The 26,843-nt window shown below is 42.0% G+C and overlaps 1 pseudogene; it reads right to left on the bottom strand.

Moving 5' to 3' along the window:
• On the bottom strand, positions 1 to 26,843 carry LOC125518384 (annotated as a pseudogene).

Below are 26,843 nucleotides of genomic sequence, written 5' to 3'. Positions count from 1 at the left end.
TTATGCATACATATTGCTTCTAGATAGCTCTGTATCAAGGTACTCTGAAATATCAACGGACGGACATATATCAGTTTTATACTCACGTGAGCCCAACAACTGAATTTTATGTTTTGTTTCAAACAAAAACTGCATTCATTATTCTCAGATTTTAACAATACAAAGAGGAATTCCCCTGGGCAGGAAAATTCCCTGTCAAGAGCCAAAAAGAATTTTCGGATAACATAAAAAAGGAAGGAAGATGAAGGCATTGCAGCCTGGCTGCTGGGGTAAAGCTTTAAAAACTCATGAGCTTGTGGAGACACGTACACAGGTACATGTAAGAAGGGGAATAGGGCTACAGAAGAATAGGCAACTGGAGGCCGTGATTGAGCACATGAAGGTTTCAGATCTTCCCATTTCTGTCTAGCACTTTCTTCAGCACCACGGAGAACACCGGCGATCTCACTAGTCTGATGGATGTTATGCTCCTTCTGTTCATTGGGCAGCCGATGCAATATAAGTCTAGCCATTAAAGCAGGAAGATACAAAAGGCTACCATGGAACATTCTTCTTACACTCTTCTGGGTAGGAGTACAAATGATAAGGCCCCAATGGCGAGGCCCGTCGTTAGAAGCGATGCTTCAAAACTAAACCATTCAGATGTTAGACCCTCCTACAAAGCATTAGTTCCTAGAATAAGAAAGATCCCAAGTTTGACCAACTTTATTATGAATAGAAGCAAATGGAAACTAGAGAACATGTATGATTAGTACTTACAGTTGTATGCAAATAAACCCAATGGCAGCATGTAGAGGCAATTTCTGAGTGAAACCCATGCAGTTCTCTTACCAGTAGGATTAGCAAAAGAGAGCATTCGGTACCTGAATCAAAAATACAATCACATTGAAAGGTTTCATAAAGCATCTCAACTCCTGTAACATGGGAGCCCGCATGTATTTATATTCATATTGGCGAGGCCAGCTCTCGCAGAGGCATACATCGATAGATTACATTGTTGGTTTAAACAACCAGAGAGATATGGGGAGATAGAGAAGGATTACATCATTAAGAGATAAAAAAGTGCTAACAAACTAGATCCTCCTAACTAATCTATGTGAGACCCAAGTCATCTGTAGTGTGACATGTTTAACACTCCCCCATATCACAACTGTATCAAGTTGAGATTACGCTTAAACTCTTCAAAACTTCTGGCAGGCAATGCTTTTGTGAATCCATCTACAAGCTGATTTTTGGAAGGTATAAATCTGATATCAAGCTGTTTGTTGACAACATGTTCTCTTACAAAATGAAAGTCTATTTCAATATGTTTTGTTCTGGCATGGAAAACTGGATTGGCAGACAAATAGGTAGCACCAAGATTATCACACCATAGGCAAGGGGATTGATCTTGTGCTATTCCAAGTTCTTTGAGCATGGACTGAACCCAAATGACTTCTGCTGTTGCATTTGCTAATGTCTTATAATCTGCTTCTGTGCTTGACCTGGAAACAGTAGCTTGTTTTCTTGCACACCATGATATTAAATTTGACCCATAAAAGATACCAAAACCACATGTTGACCTTCTGTCATCTAGACAACCAGCCTAGTCTGCATCTGAGAAGGAACTAACAAGTGTGGAAGAAGACTTACTAAATGTGAGAACTGTGGTTATAGTATTCCTTATATACCTTTGGATCCATTTTGCTGTTGTCCAGTGAGCTGTGGTAGGTGCATGAAGGAACTGACACACCTTGTTAACTGCAAAGGAGATGTCAGACTGAGTGAGAGTCAGGTATTGCAGACCACCAACTAAACTTCTATAACCAGTAATGTCCTCTTGGTTCAGTGGCTCACCTTCTGTCAGAGATAGAGATTCTGAACTTGACAACGGTGTTGGAGAAGGTTTACAGTTTGCATGCCAATTCTACTTAACAGTTCAGTGGCATACTTTGCTTGAGATAGATGAATACCATTACCATGTTTCTTAACTTCAATACCCAAGAAGAAATGCAGATCTCCCAAGTCCTTGAGGGCAAACTCAGAGCCTAGGTCTTTGAGCAGTGCTTTCACAACTCCATCAGAAAAACTAGTAACAATAATATCATCAACATATATGAGAACAAATATGGATGTCTGATGCTTGTTATAGATAAATAGAGATGTGCCAGATTTTGATGGAACAAAACCAAGAGATTGAAGTTTCATACTCAACCGTGAGTACCAAGCCCTAGGTGCTTGTTTCAATCCATACAGGGCCTTATCAAGCTTGCAGACATGAAATGGTGCATCATTGTCTTCAAACCCAGGAGGTTGTTTCATGAACACTTCCTCTCCAGAACACCATGAAGGAACGCGTTCTGTACATCTAGCTGTCCGAGACTCCATCCCCTAGATATAGCTATTGGCAGCACAAGACGAATCGTTGCAGCTTTAACAACATGACTAAATGTATCTTCCTAGTCTATACCATACATTTGCTTGAACCCCTTTGCTACAAGTCTTGCCTTGTACCGACCTATAGTGGCATCAAATTTTTTCTTGATTCGATAGACCCACTTGCAATCAATTAAGTTTTTGCCTTGCTGAGGAGGAACTAGATGCCATGTCTTGTTTTTCTGCAACGCCATGATTTCTTCATCCATGGCCAATTTCCACCTAGGATCACCAAGTGTTGTCATTAAATTGTTAGGTTCACCAGTTGCACAAGACATACCAAACTTGGAGAAATTTTTGTAATTTAAGCGAGCTGTAACTCCCTTTTGAAGTCTTGTGCGTGGAGCCATAGGAGGAACTCCAGGGGGCGAAGGCGCAGGAGATCCCCCAGATGCGTCAGCCTCAGGTGCTGGCGCCTTCGATCCCGAGGCGGATCATGTCACGCCTGCTGGAGACAACCGCGGCGTGGGTGACCGGGCCAGACTGGTGGGGCCCGGCGAATTTGGCGCGGGCCAACCAGGTGAGCCAGGCGCGGGTCCAGGAGCGACTACTCGCCACGCGGCATTGGGAGATTGGAGCGGGCCCGAGCCATCGTTGTCTCGTTCGGTAGTGCGCTCCAGGCCCGAGGCAGGACCAGGTGTTGTACGCCCGACTCCCAGGGTGGATTCTAGCCCCTGCTGTGATGAAGATCCTGAGGTGGATACGCCTCGGTTTTCTCCTGTGTCTCCAGCCGGGGGGCACATAAAATGAAGGTTGTTTTCTTTGTGATTTGCACCATCTGAACATTCTACAGCAGTAAACTCAGGCATAATATGATGATTAGGTACAAGTTGATCAGTACTATTATTTAATCCCCCATGATCAACGCCGGATATGGTTGAGGGCAAAAGAAGAATTTCTTTGCCAAGAAGGGCACCGGTATTTGGGTGGAGTTTGGCAAAAGGAAAAACGGTTTCATCAAAGACGACATCCCTAGAAATATAAACACGTCTAGTAGAAACATCAAGACACTTGACACCCTTGTGCTGTGCACTATAACCAATGAAGACACATTGGGTTGATCTGAACATGAGTTTATGATTATTGTAAGGACGAAGATTCAGCCAACAAGCGCAACCAAACACACGAAGTGACGAGTAATCTGGTTTGGTGTGAAGAAGACGTTCAGTGGGTGTTTCATGATTGATAACATGGCTAGGCAGAATATTGATGAGATGGACCGCTGTGAGAAAAGCCTCATCCCAGAACTTGAGTGGCATGGACGCGGCGGCAAGGAGGGAGATACCAATGTCAACAATGTGCCTATGCTTACTTCAGCGGAACCGTTTTGCTGATGAGCATGGGGGCAAGAAACGTGATGAGAAATTCCTATCCGTTGAAAAAAGGAGTTGAGTTTCTCATACTCACCACCCTAGTCTGATTGCATAGCAAGTATCTTGCAATCAAATTTTCTTTCTACTTGAGCCTGAAAGTTAATAAAAACTTGGAAAACATCGGATCATTTCTTAAGAAGATATATCCATGTGTACTTGCTGAAATCATCAATGAAGCTCACATAATAAGTGTGCCTACCAACAGAAGAGGGAGTCGGTCCCCATACATCCGAAAAAATAAGTTGCAAGGGTTTTGTAGACACACTAGTGGAAATTGGGTATGGTAATTGGTGGCTTTTTGCTCTTTGGCAGGAATCACAAATAGTTTCACAATCATGCTCATCAACAAAAGTGAGCTTATTTTTGCTAAGAATTTGATAGACAATAGAAAAAGATGGGTGGCCTAAACGATTATGCCATCATTCTGAAGACACCTTGAAAGCTCCATAGGCTTGCTTATTGAACTTGGAAAACTTGGGAATCAACGAGTAGAGACCTTGCACACATCTACCGCGATAGAGGACCCTCCTCGTGACCTGATCCTTTATAAAGAAGAAAAAAGGGTGAAACTCTATGAAGACACCATTATCAAGAGTAATACGATGAACTGAAAGGAGATTTTTTTGATGCATTGGGGATATGTAGAACTTCATCTACAAGAATATCACGATGTGGGGTTTTAATAATAGACTTGCCAACATGACTTATCATCGTACCTGGACCATTTTCTGCAGTGTGAACCTGCTCTTGGCCATGATATTTCTCACGCGTGGTCATTTTCTCTAGCTCGGAGGTGATGTTCTCATTTGCACCAGAGTCAAGATACCATTTGGAATCTACTCCATATGAGGCATCTGCTGCAGCTGCAACTCGTCTCCTCTGAGAGTTGTCCTCTGCATAGCGCCACTTACATTCTTTTGCAATGTGGTTATTTTTTGCAAATCTGACACTTGTTCTCATATTCTTCATAACCGATGAAGCGGCCGCGGCCACCAGCACCTTGACGGCCTTGATTGTTGTTGTAGTTATGGCGTGGGGGCCATTGCTGTTGTAGTAGCCCCCACCATCGCCATCGTTGTAGCCGCTGTTGTAGCCACCACTAGGGCCGCAGTAGCCACCACCGCCACCCTGGTTGTAGCTGCCACCACCACCTTCGCTGTTGTTGCCGCCGCCACCATTGCTGTAGTTGTTGTTGCCGCCACCGTTTCCACCCTTGGGTGAGTTGCGGTAGCCGCCCTTGGGAGAGTCGTCGTGCCCTCGTGAGGCACTGTTGGCCGAGGACTTGAAAGCCCTGGCGCCTGTGCCCTGGAACAGCTCCATACGCTGATCAAAATTCGCCACCATGCTGAAGAGATCATCAACAGATAGTGGTTCGGTGCGAACATCTAGGGCTGAGATGAGTGGTTGGTAGTCCATGTCAAGACCAGGAACTATGAAGGAGATTAGTTCTTCCTCTAGAAGGGGTTTCCCTTCCATAGCAAGTTCATCTGACAGGGATCTCATGTGACCGAAGAAGGCAGCAACAGATTGGGATCCTTTCTGGGTGTTGGTGAGGGCGGTGCGGCAAGTGTTTACTTTCGGTCTGGATTGGGCAACAAACATGTTTGCGAGAGCGGACTGCTACCTCTTTTAGCACTGCGTTGGTTTTCCCCGAAGAGGAAGGGATGATGCAGCAAAGTAGCGTAAGTATTTCCCTCAGTTTTTGAGAACCAAGGTATCAATCCAGTAGGAGGCTACACGCGAGTCCCTCGCACCTGCACAAAACAAATAAATCCTCGCAACCAACGCAAATAGGGGTTGTCAATCCCTATAGGGCCACTTACGAGAGTGAGATCTGATAGATATGATAAAGATAATATCTTTGGTATTTTTATGATAAAGATGCAAAGTAAAATAAAGGCAAAGTAAATAACTAAGTAGTAGGAGATTGATATGATAAAGATAGACCCGGGGCCATAGGTTTCACTAGTGGCTTCTCTCGAGAGCATAAGTATTCTACGGTGGGTGAACAAATTACTGTTGAGCAATTGATAGAATTGAGCATAGTTATGAGAATATCTAGGTATGATCATGTATATAGGCATCACGTCCGAGACAAGTAGACCGACTCCTGCCTGCATCTACTACTATTACTCCACTCATCGACCGCTATCCAGCATGCATCTAGAGTATTAAGTTAAAAACAGAGTAACGCATTAAGCAAGATGACATGATGTAGAGGGATAGACTCATGCAATATGAATAAAACCCCATCTTGTTATCCTCGATGGCAACAATACAATACGTGCCTTGCTGCCCTTACTGTCACCGGGAAAGGACACCGCAATATTGAACCCAAAGCTAAGCACTTCTCCCATTGCAAGAAAGATCAATCTAGTAGGCCAAACCAAACTGATAATTCTAAGAGACTTGCAAAGATAACCAATCATACATAAACAAATTCAGATAAGATTCAAATATTATTCATAGATAGACTTGATCATAAACCCACAATTCATCGGTCTCAACAAACACACCGCAAAAAGAAGATTACATCGAATAGATCTCCACAAGAGAGGGGGAGAACATTGTATTGAGATCCAAAAAGAGAGAAGAAGCCATCTAGCTACTAACTATCGACCCGTAGGTCTGAGGTAAACTACTCACACTTCATCGGAGGGGCTATGGTGTTGATGAAGAAGCCCTCAGTGATCGATGCCCCCTCCGACGGAGCTCCGGAACAAGCCCCAAGATGGGATCTCGTGGATATAGAAAGTTGCGGTGGTGGAATTAGGTTTTTGGCTCCGTATCTGATCGTTTGGGGGTACGTGGGTATATGTATAGGAGGAAGAAGTACGTCGGTGGAGCAACAGGGGGCCCATGAGGGTGGAGGCCGCGCCTGGGGGGGGGGGGGGGGGGGGGGGGGGGGGGCGCGCGGGGGGGGGGGGGGGGGTAGGCGCGCCCCCTACCTCGTGGCCTCCTGTTACGTGTCTTGACGTAGGGTCCAAGTCTCCTGAGTTGTATTCGATGAGAAAATCACGTTCCCGAAGGTTTCATTCTATTTGGACTCCGTTTGATATTCCTTTTCTTCGAAACTCTAAAACAGGCAAAAAACATCAATTCTGGGCTGGGCCTCCGGTTAATAGGTTAGTCCCGAAAATAATATAAAAGTGGACAATAAAGCCCAATAATGTCCAAAACAGTAGATAATATAGCATGGAGCAATCAAAAATTATAGATACGTTGGAGACGTATCAAGCATCCCCAAGCTTAATTCCTGCTCGTCCTCGAGTAGGTAAATGATAAAAAACAGAATTTTTGATGCGGAGTGCTACTTGGCATAATTTTAATGTAATTCTTCTTAATTGTGGTATGAATATTCAGATCCGAAAGATTCAAGACAAAATTTCATATTGACATAAAAATGATAATACTTCAAGCATACTAACAAAGCAATTATGTCTTCTCAAAATAACATGGCTAAAGAAAGTTATCCCTACAAAATCATATAGTCTGGCTATGCTCTATCTTCACCACACAAAATATTTAAATCATGCACAACCCCGATGACAAGCCAAGCAATTGTTTCATACTTTTGACATTCTCAAAACTTTTTCAATCTTCACGCAATACATGAGCGTGAGCCATGGATATAGCACTAAAGGTGGAATAGAGTGGTGGTTGTGGAGAAGACAAAAAGGAGAAGATAGTCTCACATCAACTAGGCGTATCAACGGGCTATGGAGATGCCCATCAATAGATATCAATGTGAGTGAGTAGGGATTGCCATGCAATGGATGCACTAGAGATATAAGTATATGAAATCTCAAAAAGAAACTAAGTGGGTGTGCATCCAACTTGCTTGCTCATGAAGACCTAGAGCAATTTGAGGAAGCCCATCATTGGAATATAGAAGCCAAGTTCTATAATGAAAAATTCCCACTAGTATATGAAAGTGATAACATGAGAGACTCTCTACTATGAAGATCATGGTGCTACTTTGAACACAAGTGTGGTAAAAGGATAGTAACATTGTCCCTTCTCTCTTTTTCTCTCATTTTTTTATTTGGGCCTTTTCTCTTTTTTATGGCCTCTTTTCTTTCTCTTTATTTTTTTATTTTTCGTCCGGAGTCTCATCCCGACTTGTGGGAGAATCATAGTCTCCATCATCCTTTACTCACTGGGACAATGCTCTAATAATGATGATCATCACACTTTTATTTTTTCTTACAACTCAACAATTACAACTCGATACTTAGAACAAAATATGACTCTATGTGAACGCCTCCGGCGGTGTACCGGGATATGCAATGATGCATGGGTGACAAGTATGAAAGAATTATGAACGGTGGCTTTGCCACAAATACTATGTCAACTACATGATCATGCTAAGCAATATGACAATGATGGAGTGTGTCATAAACGGAACGGTGGAAAGTTGCATGGCAATATATCTTGGAATGGCTATGGAAATGCCATAATAGGTAGGTATGGTGGCTGTTTTGAGGAAGGTATATGGTGGGTGTATGATATCGGCTAAAGGTGCGCGGTATTAGAGAGGCTAGCAAAGGTGGAAGGGTGAGAGTGCGTATAATCCATGGACTCAACATTAGTCATAAAGAACTCATATACTTATCGCAAAAATCTACAAGTTATCAAAGCAAAGTATTACGCGCATGCTCCTAGGGGGATAGATTGGTAGGAAAAGACCATCGCTCGTCCCCGACCGCCACTCATAAGGAAGACAATCAATAAATAAATCATGCTCCGACTTCATCACATAACGGTTCACCATACGTGCATGCTACGGGAATCACAAGATTCAACACAAGTATTTCTCAAATTCACAACTACTCAACTAGCATGACTTTAATATCACCATCTCCATATCTCAAAACAATTATCAAGTATCAAACTTCTCATAGTATTCAACACACTCATAAGAAAGTTTTATTATTAATCTTGCATACCAAGCATATTAGGATTTTTAGCAAATTACCATGCTATTAAGACTCTCAAAATAATCTAAGTGAATCATGAGAGATCAATAGTTTCTATAAAACGAATCCACCACCGTGCTCTAAAAGATATAAGTGAAGCACTAGAGCAAAATTATATAACTCAAAAGATATAAGCGAAGCACATAGAGTATTCTAAAAAATTCCAAATCATGTATGGATCTCTCAAAAGGTGTGTAAAGCAAGGATGATTGTGGTAAACTAACAAGCAAAGACTCAAATCATACAAGACGCTCCAAGCAAAACACATATCATGTGGTAAATAAAAATATAGCTCCAAGTAAAGTTACCGATAGAAGTAGACGAAAGAGGGGATGCCTTCCGGGGCATCCCCAAGCTTTGGCTTTTAGGTGTCCTTAGATTATCTTGGGGGTGCCATGGGCATCCAAAATCTTAGGCTCTTGCCACTCCTTTTTCCATAATCCATCAAATCTTTACCCAAAACTTGAAAACTTCACAACACAAAACTTAATGTAGAAAATCTCGTGAGCTCCGTTAGCGAAAGAAAACAAAAGACCACTTCAAGTTAATGTAATGAACTCATTCTTTATTTATATGGGTGTTATACCTACTGTATTCCAACTTCTCTATGTTTTATAAACTATTTTACTAGCCATAGATTCATCAAAATAAGCAAACAACACACGAAAAACAGAATCTGTCAAAAACAGAATAGTGGTGTAGTAATCTGTAGCTAGCGCAAGATATGGTACCCCCAAAATTCTAAAATAAATTGCTGGACGTGAGGAATTTATCTATTAATCATCTGCAAAAATAATTAACTAAATAGCACTTTCCAAATAAAAATGACAGCAGTTCTCGTGAGCGCTAAAGTTTCTGTTTTTTACAGCAAGTTCAACAAGACTTTCCCCAAGTCTTCCCAACGGTTCTACTTGACACAAACACTAATTAAACACAAAAAACACAACCAAAACAGAGGCTAGATAATTTATTTATTTAATAACAGAAAGGAAAAATATTGGGTTGTCTCCCAACAAGCGCTTTTCTTTAAAGCCTTATAGCTAGGCATAATATTTCAATGATGCTCACATGAAAGACAAGAATTGAAGCACAAACAGAGCATCATAAAAACACTTGAAAAACACATCTAAGTCTAACATACTTCCTATGCATAGGCATCTTATAGGCAAACAAATTATCAAGGCAAACAAAAACTAGCATATGAAAGGAAGCGGAAAGAAACAATAGCAATCTCAACATAACGAGAGGTAATTTAGTAACATGAAAATTTCTACCACCCTATTTTCCTCTCTCATAATAATTACATGTAGGGTCATAAGCAAATTCAACAAAATAGCTATCACATAAAATATTTTCAACACGATCCACATGCATGCAAAGTTGACATTCTTCCAAAATAGTGGGATCTAAAGTTGACACTCTTCCAAACCCACTTTCAGTATTATTGCAAACAATATTATCAATCTCATAATCATCATGGGGAGTAAATAAATTTTGAAGATCAAAAGAAGAATCACCCCAATCATGATCATTGCAACAAGTAGAGGACATATCAAAACTAGCATCCCCAAGCTTAGGGTTTTGCATATTATTAGCACAATTTACATAAATAGAATTTATAATAAAATCATTGCGATCATGCTTTTTATTCAAAGATCTATCGTGAATCACTTCACAAGGTAATTCATCACACTTTTCAGATTCATGAATTTCAAGCAAAACCTCATAAAGATAATCTAGTGCACAAAACTCACTAGCAATTGGTTCATCATAATTGGATCTCTTAAAAAGATTAGCAGGCGGATGAGGATCCATGGATCTTAAGTTCTCTGTTTAGTAATAAATAAACAACTATTCCAACCATACGAGCAAACAAGAAACGGGCAAAAGAGGCAAATAGAGAGGGAGGAGGGGGATAGAGAGAGAGGGCAAATAAAACGGCAAGGGTGAAGTGGCGGAGAGGAAAACGAGAGGCAAATGGCAAATAATGTAATGCGGGAGATAAGGGTATGTGATGGGTACTTGGTATGTTGACTTTTGCATAGACCTCACCAGCAACGGCGCCAGAAATCCTTCTTGCTACCTCTTTTAGCACTGCGTTGGTTTTCCCCGAAGAGGAAGGGATGATGCAGCAAAGTAGCGTAAGTATTTCCCTCAGTTGTTGAGAACCAAGGTATCAATCCAGTAGGAGGCTACGCGCGAGTCCCTCGCACCTGCACAAAACAAATAAATCCTCGCAACCAACGCAAATAGGGGTTGTCAATCCCTATAGGGCCACTTACGAGAGTGAGATCTGATAGATATGATAAAGATAATATTTTTGGTATTTTTATGATAAAGATCCAAAGTAAAATAAAGGCAAAGTAAATAAGTAAGTAATAGGATATTGATATGATAAAGATAGACCCGGGACCATAGGTTTCACTAGTGGCTTCTCTCGAGAGCATAAGTATTCTACGGTGGGTGAACAAATTACTGTTGAGCAATTGACAGAATTGAGCATAGTTATGAGAATATCTAGGTATGATCATGTATATAGGCATCACGTCCGAGACAAGTAGATCGACTCCTGCCTGCATCTACTACTATTACTCCACCCATAGACCGCTATCCAGCATGCATCTAGAGTATTAAGTTAAAAATAGAGTAACGCATTAAGCAAGATGACATGATGTAGAGGGATAGACTCATGCAATATGAAGAAAACCCCATCTTGTTATCCTCGATGGCAACAATACAATACGTGCCTTGCTGCCCTTACTGTCACCGGGAAAGGACACCGCAAGATTGAACCCTAACGTATCACTTACTCGTCGTAAGAAACCTGCAACATGAGACGTTGCAGCCCGAAACGGGTCAGTACATTGAATGTACTGGAAAATTCACACCATAGAGAAAATGATGAACAAAGGATATCACTATATGCATATATGGCTGGTGGAAAAGCTCTATGGTTATAAGGTTTTTGCGTAAAGCCAATTTTTCCCTACTGCAAAGGAATAAATTTATTTAACTATCATGGTGGTTGTGAAACATTGAGAATGGTTGACAGCATTCTCAATCCCAATTAAAATAATTAAAAACCCAACAACATTAATTAGAAGTAACATGTTGAGATTCACAATGATATTCAAGTACTAGATACTCAAGTTGTCCATAACCGGGGACACGGCTAATCATGATTAGTTTGTACACTCTGCAGAGGTTTGCGCACTTTTCCCCACAAGACTCGATCGCCTCCGTTGGATTTCTCGCACTACATGGTGTTTGAGAAACGGATGACCGAGACATAGCCTTTCAGAAGCGCTAGCACCTTACGATTGGGTAGACCGGTACACCTACATCCGCTACATCTGCTAGTCCACCACTGTAAGAGTTCGCACAACTTAGTCAACTATGCCAGAGCCCATAATGGCTTGTGGCTGCACACGGAAGTTTCTAGCATGAAAGATCTTATGATCCCTTTGAGCATGGGTGGCGGTCCAAAAAAACAGGCAAGTCCTGATAGACATCAGGTGCCTCAATCCACCCAGATGTGTGTTAGGTTGCCACCTTAGATAAACCATTAAAATTAAATATCTCACATCTGTCATGGATATCACTCACCCAATCCACGTCTACTAGCATAGCATGGCATAAATAGCAAACGTAGAAGTAACTCCCAAAGGTTTCATAATAATACAGGTAATAGGTACTACCTCATCTACTTCCCATCCCACAATTTAATTAGATCCTAATCATGCAATGTGAGAGGATTGATCTAATGCAATAAAACATGGGTTGTGGAAAAAGGTATGATCAAAGTGTGAACTTGCCTGCAATGTAGATGAAGATGATTCGCACTTAAAACTCTTGATAGATCTACTCGTCACACTCCGGTCAATCTATCGTAAGCAAGCAATAGTAACCACACAATAAGTACTCATCTAATGCACAAGTAAAACTCGAACGAGAGAAACGAACCAGAAAGTTCAATTTAAGAACTCCGGTTGCAAAGAAAGAACGAACCGAACAAACGACGGAAAACAAACGGCGGAAGAAAACAACTCGGTTCTAGCAAGTTGAAACTAGGTCAAATTTTACCGTAGCAAAAGCTTGTTCAAGTTGATTAGACGGAACGGCGGTTTCGAGACGAAACTCCAGGCGCTTGAATCACCTGATTCCGAAAAACGGGCGAGAAGATAAACTAGAACGAAGATCGGATCTGAGATCGCGATCGCGGAATAAATCGGACGAAAAGAAAGAGACGAACGGTTAAACGAATGGGCGTCGTTAACCGGGAATAATCGGTGATCACGTTCGTTGAGACGAACGGTCCGAAAGAAGAATGAAAACCGATCTAGGGTTTTCGGAAAAGAAACCGAAAAAGAAACGGAAAACCGATCTAGGGTTTCGGAAAAGAAACCGAAACGAAGAATCGGAGAGAAAAACCGGAAAAGAAAACTGGAACGGTTTCTTCTAAAAGAACCGAACCGTGGGAAAGAAAAAGAGAGGCGTGGGGCTACCTCCGGTGAGGCGGGGCGAACGGTGGCGACGGCGGCGTGCTAGGGCGGCGGCGGCGGCGCTATAGGGGCGGCGGCGGCGGGTGAGGGCGCGATGCACAAGGGCGGCGGCGTGGGTGAGGGGCAGCGGCAGCGGTGGTGAGGGGCGCGGCGTGGGTGAGGGGCACGGGGTGGGGCGCGGCTTGGGGAGGTGCGGGGTGGTGTGGGGCTTGGGGTTTGATGTGAGGAGAAGGTTTGATTTGATGTTTTGGAGGGGAGGGGTGTGGGGGTATTTATATAGGTGAGGGGGGGGAATTTACTTGGGGTAGGGGACAAGAAAAAAAGAGGAAAAAGGAAAACGAAACAAAGGAAAGGGGAGGGGCTAACCGACCTAAGTCCCGCTGGGACTCGGCCAGAGCGACGGCGGCTGGCGCCTGGCGCACGAGGCGCGCAGCGCTGCTGGGGGCGGCGGCTGGCTGGGCCTTTGGCCCGGCTGGCCTGCTCTTTTTTTTTAAACAGTTTCGCGCGCAGAAAAACACAAAAAAGAAAATCTAAACGAGCTCCAAAAATTCTAAAGTAAATTTTCCCCGACTCCTAAAAATGAGCCGAACAAAATGAACTTTTCTACAGACCTAAAATGCAATTTTTGAAAACGCGCATTTTTCCCTATCCAAATAAAACGCAAACAAAACTCCGGAAAAAACCAAAAGTGATCTATTTATTAAATCTTCATTTTTCCTAAATTTGGGAAAGTCATATTATTCCCTCTCTCATATATTTTGACACCGGAAAAATAATTGAAGATAAAATAAATAAATCAAATGATCCTCTTTTTTCAAAATTTGAGAAAACTCAAATATGAAAATACGAAATCTCCAACTCTCTCCGAGGGTCCTTGAGTTGCGTGAAATTTCTAGGATCAACCAAAATGCAAGAAAATACGATATGCATGATGATCTAATGTGTAACATTCCAAATTGAAAATTTGGGATGTTACAAACCTACCACCCTTAAAAGGAATCTCGTCCTCGAGATTCGGAGAGGCTAGCAAGAAAAGGTTAGGGTTTGGGGTCTTCTCAAAATCCATCGATCATCTCCGGGGTCTGGGGTGCTACCACCCTTAGAAGCATGGTTACGGTTCCATCAAAACTCATATACTCCATCCTTATTCTTGACAGTGTCGGTCTTCTCAGATCCTCGAGAAAATTCCTTCTCTGAACTCTTCTGGTAGTGGCATAACCTTTACCACAATTCTTCTATCCTTTTATTTTGGTAAGGTTACTCCGCGACTGGGTCTTTGTAGCTGACGGGTCTGGCGCCAAAACTAAACAACTATCGATATCTCATGGTGGTCAACAATTTATGGTTTCTCCTGCAGGAAATGGGTCTGGGTTGATCCTCACCGTATAACCTATGGTTGGCAAAAAGCTGCCATGTACAAGGGAAAAATACTTATACCATTCTAAGGTTTAACAAGGTTTTGATCGTCGTCTCTCTACTATAGGTAAGTCACTCAGATTTACCATCCCACATAGCAAGGCGGATAATAAGAGTAAGTCGGTATGGTGATCAATCCATCCCGCACCCAAATCATTACCTTGTATACGGTTTAGCGAATCTCGCATTCTAACACTCGGTCATCCTCACAAGCATTGCAGAATTTCTCTTGTTGACGAACCAAGTTCGGAATAATCCATTGATTCTGCAAGCCAGACAAACATCTATCGTTCCTTCACAACTCTCAGGTTTTGCGTTACTCCTATAAGATCGTCTACCGATAAGGGCATATCCTCTTCCAGGGTTTTTTTCCTTCAGCAAGAATGTGCTTGCTTCTTGGCAGGTCCTGGGGCTTGCGGGTTATGGCACATCTCATCACTTGCAAACCTTGAACTCTTCATCGGGGCAGCGGATCTCTAATCCAACATCCAAATTCCTAGTATTCTTAAATCCATCCAATTGTTCTGTCTTCCTTCTATTGGCACCAAACTAGGACATGTTTACTCAGACTCATCATGGAGTTTCCATTGATCCATATTTCCAACATCATACCTCCTTTATGTCCAATAGTAATTCATCTCTTCATCCTCGTGGAATATCCCTCATACCGAGATAAAAACTTATACTCATGAAGTCCATATTCCACTTCGTGGAACATCATTATCCTTTCTGCGGTCAAGCGTCTTTACAGGAGAATATTGGCCATCTCTGCATGGCACTTCTTCAACTGGGAACCGTGAAACACATCCTGAACTCCTGACAGTCCTTCGGGTGACTCCAACTTGTTGGCCACTTCTCCCATATGCTCCAAAACTCGGTATGGTCCTACAAATCTCGGGGCAAATTTTCCCTTAACTCCAATCCATTTAACTCCTCGCACAGGGGACACGCGAAGACATGCTCTGTCTCCAATTTCATAAACTACCTCCTTGAGTTTTTGAGTCTACATAACTCTTTTGCCTGGACTGAACTACCTTCAGTCTATCTCAAATCAACTTAACATTCTCTTCCGACTCCTTTGATCACCTTAGGTCCAAACAACTGTCGGTCTCCAACTTCATCCCACATACTCTTGGGGCATCACACATATCGAGACAAAACTCGTATTCATTTTGTCTGAAATCCACTCAGGGGAGTATCCTTATCGTTTCCAGGGGTCAACGGTTCTTACAGGGTACTACCACCCTTAAAATGCTCCAATATTTTATAGACCATATTTCTCATATCCTCAAAAATGGTCAACATCTTTCCTCATAGGGTAACTCATAAAATCCAAATCAGTACCAACACTGCTAACTTTATTGATTCTCAAATTATTACAATCTCCTGTTTTTCCATTACATGCCTCAACTCAACACCTCAATATAAAGGAAAATGTCCTCACTACTACGACTATATTTCTTCTGGTACAAACTCAACTACTTATCACAAGTCTCCTTCTCCTTCGGACAATCTCTGGCAAAGTGCCCTGCTTTATTACAACTAAAACATATTACTTCTGACAAGTATCGAGGTTTCCTTTTTGGGCATTTGTTGAGGTAGTGCCCTGACTCCTTGCACCCATAACAGGTGACATGACTCAGATCCTTCCTGGAATCCAATCTACTTCTCTTTCTGGACTTTTCCATTCCAATCAGAGCTTCTATTTCCTGTGGGTCATACTCTACTTCCTCAGCCGGGAATTCCACTAGATTCCCATTCATACAATTCTGGGAGATGTGTCCTTCTTCTCCACATGAATAGCAAGACTTGGTGTAGGGTTTAATTGGTTCTTCTTTGGGTGTGTCCTCCACCTCTTTCTTCATCACAAGTTCTTCTAAACTTTCCATAAGAGCTCCTTTCATTGCTTCTTCCTTCTGCTGGATGGTTCTTTGTACCATGGGGTAAATGTGACACTGAGCAGGATAGTGGGTAGTCCCTTCACACAAGAAACAAGTGATCTGCCTAGTTGGGCATTCTTCAGCTGGGTGACTTCCTTCACAATTAGGGCATTCATCCTTGTGTTCTTTATGGGTGTGTCCGATTTCTCCACAAATCTTGCATGCACAAGGTTTCCTTATATCCTTTCCATAAGACTTCAACTTCTGGGACACAAGCTGAGACTTTAGCAAAGTCAACTTAAATTCTTTCCAAGTGGTTACTCCTTGCCATCCATTGATTGTTTGGTACATCCTCCACCAAGTAGCAGCACCTCTTTCAAAGCATTGAAGAGCATGCTGGGCCATATCCTTTTCGGCTATAGGGTTGTTCTCCATGTGATCCTCCATATTCTGAATCCATCGGTCTATCTCCAATTGACTCGTCGGTCCCGAAAATACAAGCTCATCTCCATTCATCCTCTATTGGGTCCATGGGTTTGGGGTGAGATAAGAGAGATCAAGAGAGAGGAATGCACACAATACAAACAAAAGTTTTGAAAAGACAGATTTTTGTTGTGGCTGTCGAAAAACATCAAACAAATGACAGCTCACAAACGTTGCATCTAACGTAGGTATATAATAGGGGTTTGGTCTTCTAAAGGTCAATAAATCTTCAACGTCTCCAAACTCTTCAAGCCTTGTTCAAGCCTCCAATGGCTTCTTCCAATCATGCTTGTCCTTCTCAAGTTCTTTTGCCAGATCATCTCTGTTGACGTGAAATCTCTCGTGACATCCTTTAATATTCCGGAGTTGCATTTCAAACTTCTCGTTTCAACATCCTTCACATGAACCATGGTCATACTGTCCTTCAGTTCTTGACAATATCTCGAGGTTTTACTTCTCTAGCTTGGCTACTCTCATCTTCAGGATCCTGAGTTCCTCATGAAATACTTCCTTGTCTAATACGCCTTCCTGGAGCTCCATTCTAAACTTCTTGATGTACTACTCCAGATCCTGGTGTTATACCGGCTAGGGCTAAAACTTCATCTTATGCTAGGTGCTCTATCAGCCTTCTTCCATCAAATCCATTCTGATGACATGCATCCTTAACTCAGCACGGTGACAATAGCATTAGCGGGGATGACATCACGGATAACCGTGTTTCTGCCCTTGTCATTGCCATGAACTATCTTCCATAATTGATATCCCCTGCCTTAGGGTTTTCTTTGACAAAACTTCGAGTTCTCATGCTCCTTGTTTCAGTCTTTCTCCAATACACCTTGATCTCGGGTATTGACAACTTCCATAATCTGTTAAGTTCCATCAGGGTAGCCTTCCTAGGTCATACAAATCTGGGAATTCTTCAGAGCCTTCAAATTCTACTTGTCTTCGGTTTTCAACCGTTGTAGTTTCCATTATTCAGATGCACGGAAAATACTCTTCATTCTGAAGTGGTCTTAGTTGTCCGATATCTTGTACTTCTTGGAGTGGTCTCATCAATCGAATCTTTGTGTGGTCAAAAGGGGAAATGGGTATAGTCTCACTAAAAGGGAATATTTGAATAAGCCCAGAGGAGAAGAGAGATAAAAGGTCTTTTTGAAAGGGAAAGTTGTAGAGAAAAATCTTTGCTATGGGCTTGCCAGTTTCTAGGGTCACGTCCTACAGTCAACATGTGCTCAGATACCATCTTGTAGCGACCCGACCCGAATGGATCAAGTCTCTGTGCTTAGGTGTCATCCCTGGATCGGTATGCTGACACACACAGTACTCGAAGGATTTATAACAGAGGTAAATCACATGTATAGAGTAACGTAAATACTATTACCTCAATCCAAAATAGCGGAAGCAACAAGGTTGTGGATTCCCATCAACGCCAACGGCAAAGTTGAGTGTAGAAATCGTAACCCTAACGTATCACTTACTCGTCGTAAGAAACCTGCAACATGAGACGTTGCAGCCCGAAACGGGTCAGTACATTGAATGTACTGGCAAATTCACACCATAGAGAAAATGATGAACAAAGGCTATCACTATATGCATATATGGCTGGTGGAAAAGCTCTATGGTTATAAGGTTTTTGCGTAAAGCCAATTTTTCCCTACTGCAAAGGAATAAATTTATTTAACTATCATGGTGGTTGTGAAACATTGAGAATGGTTGACAGCATTCTCAATCCCAATTAAAATAATTAAAAACCCAACAACATTAATTAGAAGTAACATGTTGAGATTCACAATGATATTCAAGTACTAGATACTCAAGTTGTCCATAACCGGGGACACGGCTAATCATGATTAGTTTGTACACTCTGCAGAGGTTTGCGCACTTTTCCCCACAAGACTCGATCGCCTCCGTTGGATTTCTCGCACTACATGGTGTTTGAGAAACGGATGACCGAGACATAGCCTTTCAGAAGCGCTAGCACCTTACGATTGGGTAGACCGGTACACCTACATCCCCTACATCTGCTAGTCCACCACTGTAAGAGTTCGCACAACTTAGTCAACTATGCCAGAGCCCATAATGGCTTGTGGCTGCACACGGAAGTTTCTAGCATGAAAGATCTTATGATCCCTTTGAGCCTGGGTGGCGGTCCAAAAAAAAACAGGCAAGTCCTGATAGACATCAGGTGCCTCAATCCACCCAGATGTGTGTTAGGTTGCCACCTTAGATAAACCATTAAAATTAAATATCTCACATCTGTCATGGATATCACTCACCCAATCCACGTCTACTAGCATAGCATGGCATAAATAGCAAACGTAGAAGTAACTCCCAAAGGTTTCATAATAATACAGGTAATAGGTACTACCTCATCTACTTCCCATCCCACAATTTAATTAGATCCTAATCATGCAATGTGAGAGGATTGATCTAATGCAATAAAACATGGGTTGTGGAAAAAGGTATGATCAAAGTGTGAACTTGCCTGCAATGTAGATGAAGATGATTCGCACTTAAAACTCTTGATAGATCTACTCGTCACACTCCGGTCAATCTATCGTAAGCAAGCAATAGTAACCACACAATAAGTACTCATCTAATGCACAAGTAAAACTCGAACGAGAGAAACGAACCAGAAAGTTCAATTTAAGAACTCCGGTTGCAAAGAAAGAACGAACCGAACAAACGACGGAAAACAAACGGCGGAAGAAAACAACTCGGTTCTAGCAAGTTGAAACTAGGTCAAATTTTACCGTAGCAAAATCTTGTTCAAGTTGATTAGACGGAACGGCGGTTTCGAGACGAAACTCCAGGCGCTTGAATCACCTGATTCCGAAAATTGCGGTGGTGGAATTAGGTTTTTGGCTCCGTATCTGATCGTTTGGGGGTACGTGGGTATATGTATAGGAGGAAGAAGTACGTCGGTGGAGCAACAGGGGGCCCATGAGGGTGGAGGGCGCGCCTGGGGGGGTAGGCGCGCCCCCTACCTCGTGGCCTCCTGTTACGTGTCTTGACGTAGGGTCCAAGTCTCCTGAGTTGTATTCGATGACAAAATCACGTTCCCGAAGGTTTCATTTTGTTTGGACTCCGTTTGATATTCCTTTTTTTCGAAACCCTAAAACAGGCAAAAAACAGCAATTCTGGGCTGGGCCTCTGGTTAATAAGTTAGTCCCAAGAATAATATAAAAGTGGATAATAAAGCCCAATAATGTCCAAAACAGTAGATAATATAGCATGGAGCAATCAAAAATTATAGATACGTTGAAGACGTATCACGGACCAGATGGCTTGTGATTTTTTCAGAGAGGCAACTTGCACCAGGACTTCCTTAGAAAGATTCCTTAGCAGATAGGCTACTAGTTGCTGATCTTGGATTAACCAAGCAGCATAGACTGGGTTGGGAACGATCTGTTCCTTCCCTTCAGAGTTTTTGGAGGTGATTTTGGCTGATGGTTCGGGGATGGTTCCATCAAGGTAACCAAAGAGGCCTGCCCCAATGATTTGGGATCGGGCTTGGGCACGCCATAGCACATAGTTTGTGCGGGTTAAGGGTTCAGAGATGGTGTTGTTGAGGCCGGCTAAGGGGACTTGGCTTGAGGAAGACATGGCGGGTAGGAGAGGGACGATGGAAGCTAGATGAGATGGAAGAGGAGGCTCTGTATACCATGAAAGGTTTCATAAAGCGTCTCAACTCCCGTAACATGGGAGCCCACATGTATTTATATTCATATTGGCGAGGCCAGCTCTCGCAGAGGCATATATCGATAGATTACATTGTTGGTTTAAATAACCAGAGAGATATGGGGAGATAGAGAAGGATTACATCATTAAGAGATAAACAAGTGCTAACAAACTAGATCCTCCTAACTACTCTACGTGAGACCCAAGTCATCTGTAACGTGACATGTTTAACACACATGTCAAGGATACAAATTAGGTTGGTTTCACACATGTTAACATTTTGATTGATGTAACTTCTACAGTAGATCTGGTAATAACCGGTTGGAATGACTAAATTACCCTCCAGCAAGATAGTCATCGCGGCATAAGTACGCAAGGGCCATGAAATGTGGTAACTGCCAATAGTACAAAGCAGCAGGTAGAAGCATAGAGTTGAGTGACACTTCAGATGCTGCTGTTGCCCACCTGTATGAAGATAAATAAGGGCCACATGCCGTGTAAACATAATATTGCACAGCCACATTGATATTCATTCAATAAATAAACAGAAATGCAATAATACACAGAATATATGCCCATGATACACAAAAGCATGATAGTCTACACCTGTGTAGGTAGTCTATTAGAGCGATGCTACAAATACTAAAGGGTTTATAAAATAGAAATGTAGGGAAGTGATTATGAATAGCTGCATGCTGTGGTCAAGGACAGATGTAAAGACATGAATTTACAGATAGAAAAACCATACACCCATTCCAGTTCTCAAATCTGAGTCATCATATTCATCTAATGCACCTTTTTCTTTAACCGCACCACAGTGCATTCCAACCCCTAAAGACCTTCTAGTGCAATAATGCTGGCATTCCAGTAAAAGAAGGGTTCAGGTAACATAAAGAGTCGCGTCCGGTTGTAAATTTGCTTTCTTGTATCTCCTTCCTTTATAATGCCAGTGGGAGACTTAGAGCCTTCCTTCTCCTTGAAGTATTACCGGACTCCGAGCCTATATGTGACCCCTTTCTTTTTATTTGCTTGCTTAAGATGTCAGTGTATGGCCTGAAACAGTCTCCAGGGCAGTGGAATCATCCAGTTTGATTCTTTATGTCAGTAGCTATGGATTTGAGAGTAGTTCATAACTTCAATTTGTGTGCTTAAGCTGGTAGGTCCAGATGTCTCTATGATATGTTGCTTTATTTTGATGAGTCTGTTATGGCCGTGGTGCACAAGGCAGCAGGAAATAGGCTTATCCATGAAGGCGTCAGATACATTATGCTAGAGATAGGAAAGTTAAGAAAAGGAGTAACTCAATTAGTAATTGTCCTTGTTGGATACAGTTGGGTCCATTACAAAAAGGCTAGTTAAATTAAGAAGAGTCCAAGTGAACTAGGAAGGTAGCTATGGTTTGGCCTTGAGTTTAATAAACCATAAAAAAGGCACGCCTAGGCTCTAGGCAGTAGCAAAACGCCCAACGCTTAATTGCGGCTAATGTGCGCACTTTGGTCAGAAAAGCGCAAGGCAGTGGCAAAACTCACAATTAGCGCCTAGCGCCTTTTAAAACTTTGGTCTAAACTGAAATACATCTTGCGAATCAAGTTAGTCATCCTACATAAAGGACTAGCATGTATAACATTTAATCACGCAATAAGAGAATAGTTTATCAATCTGTCATCTACCTCATTCGTCCTCCCTAAGTCATGTTCTATTACCCAATCCCATACGTCGGGCCATGCATGATCTTCATGGCAGTATTAAACCAGATTGTTCCAGTTGCCAGGCCATTAAATGACTATAACCAGGGAGCAGAACAAGAAATTAAAATAGGAGATGAAGAATATACACTCGCTCCATTATTCTACATATAAAATACCACCTTCAACCCGCACCTAGACAATCCAGAAATGTGTCTTCAGCAGTAACATACCCTAGAAGTGGTGGAATGGCGCCAACAACTGCTCCCACCCATGTATTGACAGGGTGTATTTGCTTCAATGGAGTGTATACAGATGCATACATGATGAGATTGGATGCTACAAGCCCAGCAGCTAAGCCATTAGCCTGCACAGACCTTGCCAAAAATTCTCAATGTTTAGTTCCAATAACACAGCACTGTACCAACTTCAGTGGACGTACACACTTAAAACAAAGTGTAAAGCAAGTACAGGCAAATGGCAGAGCCGAACCTTGCAAGCCAGTAATGTTGTTCCTGCAGCTCCAACACTTGTAGCCCACATGGCAGCATGCACAGGACTAATACGCCCTGATGGTAGGGGCCGTCGCATTGTCCTTTTAATTTTAGCATCATTATTTATCTCGAACACCTGAAAAGGATGTCGATGCACCAAGTTCATTGTCTCTAAGTGTGATAACCAGGTGTATAATGGTATCTATAAATCCCGAAATAATGTACTCCCTTCGTCCCAAAATAAGTGTCTCAACCTTAGTACAACTTTGTACTAGAGTTAGTATAAAGTTGAGACACTTATTTTGGGACGGAGGGAGTAAATATGTAAGAAAAGCAGAATAACTTCCCAAAAACTGATATTAAAGTGTGACATTGTGTGACAATGAACATAAAAGAATTGCAAGAATTTTAACAAAAATGAATATTGGTTTTGTTAACCATCATGCTAATGGTAAAGGCTACCCCAAAAAACAAGCACACACCTGGTTGAGAGTGTTGGCAGATGCTGCAACCATCATGGTACCAGTGCATGTGTAGCATAGTCCAGCAATGTCTACAATGCTGCCACTCCCGAGCACATGTCCAGCTCCTGTTGTTGCCACAACAAGTGCACTAGATACCATAAAAATGGAATGTATAATCAAATGGAAGAAATGCAACAAGAGGACAAATAATTCATTAGTCACAAGGAGTTCCAAGATGCAAGACACACCATGGAAAATTCAAAATCATAAGGTTGTCTGAATGTATTCCAAAGGACATATATTAACCCATATGGCCACTCTCCAGACGTACATTAAGCCAAATCCCACAGAACAATTTCACCAAAGAAGGCATTACAACTAGCATTTTTCATAGGGAGAATAGATGGTCATGCCTACTGTCTGAGATATTTTAACTAATTGAATTTTGAGGTATTATATCAAACTCTCGATTCAATTTATGCATTCTAGCCAAAAAGAAGTAATAATGGATGTTAGATGGCACATCAGACTTTCAATAACCTATGAATTGCATTCCCGTTCTAAATAAGGGTATTATGTGGTTCAACAAACAATAGAATATAAATACCGTATGTGCAATATGAATTCTAGAGAGAACATACAACTGAACATTTGGACTACAAACATATGGGATATTGTTTCATATGAGGACAGATTGCTAGAAGTCGAGTGCCATCAAAATTTATGAAATCTGATGAATGGAAAAAACTACAGATAGTAAACACCTTATGACAAAAACATACAGGAAATAATTAAATTATAGTTCATTTTTACCACCATAAAGGTAATCTTAGCTTTTCAGGCACACTAAACCACCAATTGACCACTATGCATATATAGTCAAGGTGGATCGTCCAAGATAGTAATGATTTGGCAGCGGCCACTATCTACCATCTAGGATCGCCACCAGACGCAAAAGTTTTGGTCAGACCCTAATATTTCAGGACATGGTTCCAAAAGCACAACAAAACTGAATGGTGAAGCAAAAACAAGAACAAGAAGAAGAGAAGATGTCATGTTCCAAACAAACCTAAGTATAAAGACATCTACTGCATCACACCTCTGTTAAGTGTGTCAAGGTAAATTGAATGCAGTTCTGCTTATCAAGAAATTTGGGGTTTCCATCGTTGTGGTTATAACAAAAAGAGGTGTGGCTTGTCTAGTCTGCAATACACTTACAATTCCATTTCTACAACATAAACAAAAGGGCTACATTAGCTAGTTTGTCACATAGCACCGTATGTTTCCTAAACATCATCAGAAGTTAATTTCATAGAGCCAGTATTACGTGTGCGAAGCGGAAAACGTCTTACCTCGTACAGAGGGGACACTGCGTATATTATAGGCAGGGGTGCGAGTCCTAATAACGCATACAGTTAAGATTACAGGAGGGATTACAACTTGGAGGTCAAGCTAGGAAGAGATAGAGTTATAGTTACAGAAGATAAACATCTCCTAGCCTATAACCGAAGACTCCTGCTAAGATATGCTACAAGTCGCCCTAGTACATTGGACACGTACGACAGACTTGATATCTGAAGTTTAACACCCTCCCTTAATCACAACTTCATCAAGTTGAGATTATGCTTGAAGTCTTTGAAACTTCTTGTAGGCAAAAGGCTTTGTAAATCCATCTGCGAGTTGATCTTTGGAATGCACAAAGCGAATGTCAAGTTTCTTCTGAGCAACTCTTTCTCTGACAAAATGAAAATCTATCTCTATATGCTTTGTCCTGGCATGGAACACTGGATTTGCAGAGAGATATGTTGCACCAAGGTTGTCACACCACAAACAAGGAGCATGCTTACTTTGTATGCCAAGTTCCTTCAGCATGGACTGAACCCATATTATCTCTGCTGTGGCATTTGCCAACGCCTTGTACTCAGCCTCTGTGCTTGACCTGGATACAGTAGCCTGCTTACGTGCACACCATGATATCAAATTTGGTCCATAGAATACTGCAAAGCCACCAGTGGAGCGTCTGTCATCAAGACAACCTGCCCAGTCAGAGTTAGAAAATGCACTAACAAGAGTGAATGGCAATTTGCTAAAGTTCAGTCCCAAGCTCAAGGTACGCTTAACATATCGAACTATACGTTTTGCAGCTGTCAAATGAACATTGGTGGGTGCATAAAGAAACTGGCAGACTTTGTTGACAGCAAAGGAAATATCAGGCTTGGTAAGTGTGAGATACTGAAGAGCTCCTACCAGGCTTTTGTATTTAGTGTTGTCCTCTTTATTGAAAAGCTCACCTTCTGCAAGAGATAACTTTTCTGAGCTAGATAATGGAGTAAGTGAGGGTTTACATCCCTGCAATCCAGCTTTCTTAACCAGGTCGGTTGCACATTTTTCTTGAGAGAGGTGAATTCCATCCTTGTGTTTCTTCACCTCAATCCCAAGAAATTAATGCAAGTCACCAAGATCCTTTAGAGAAAAGTCTGCACTTCAATCCTTGAGGAGTCCTGTGATTGCTTCGTCAGATGAGATAGTCACAATAATATCATCAACATATATAAGAACAAATATGCACGTGTTGGAGTTGTTGTAGATAAACAATGATGTGTCAGACTTGGAAGGAACAAAACCTAGTGCTTGCATTTTGTGACAGAGGCGAGCATACCATACCCTTGGAGCTTGTTTCAAACCATATAGTGCTATCAAGTTTACACACATGAGAAGGAGCATTCTTACTCTCAAACCCAGGAGGTTGTTTCATATACACTTCCTCTTCCAGAACTCCATGGAGGAACGCATTCTGAACATCGAGCTATCTAATACTCCATCCTCTAGAGACTGCAATAGACAGGACAAGACGAATAGTGGCTGCCTTTACCACTGGACTGAAGGTGTCCTCATAGTCTATGCTATACCTCTGTTTAAACCCCTTTGCAACGAGTCTAGCCTTATATCGACCAATGGTTCCATCAGCTTTCCTCTTAATCCTGAAAACCCACTTGCAATCAATCAAGTTTTTACCTTGCTGTGGGGGAACCAAGTGCCATGTTTTGTTTCTTTTCATTGCCATATATTCTTCATGCATAGCTTTATTCCACTTCTCATCACACAATGCCGCTTCAAGGGTGTTAGGCTCACCTAGTTCACCTGTGGAGCAAACCATACCATACTTTGTCATATGCTTGTAATTAATAGGTTGAATTACCCCTTGTTGCAGATGTGTATGCCACTGTTGAGACACAGCCGGATCGGCCATAGAGGATCCGCCAGACTGCTCCTGTGTGACATCAGATCCCAAGAGCGATCCTGATGGATTTTCTGCGGCTGTTTGTTGAAGTGGAGCACCTGGAATGACCACAGAGGATCCCGGTGCAGCATCTGCATGTGCATGCAGCCCATCATTGCGTGATGATGGCGCATCCACCTGGGTCGCGGCGCCGGTCGCCCCAGTCGAGCCCTCCCTGTGTCGCGCGCCAT

The sequence above is a fragment of the Triticum urartu genome, chromosome 7 (genome assembly GCF_003073215.2).
Source record: "Triticum urartu cultivar G1812 chromosome 7, Tu2.1, whole genome shotgun sequence".
NCBI lineage: Eukaryota > Viridiplantae > Streptophyta > Magnoliopsida > Poales > Poaceae > Triticum > Triticum urartu.
This window is presented reverse-complemented; position numbering and strand designations above follow the sequence as displayed.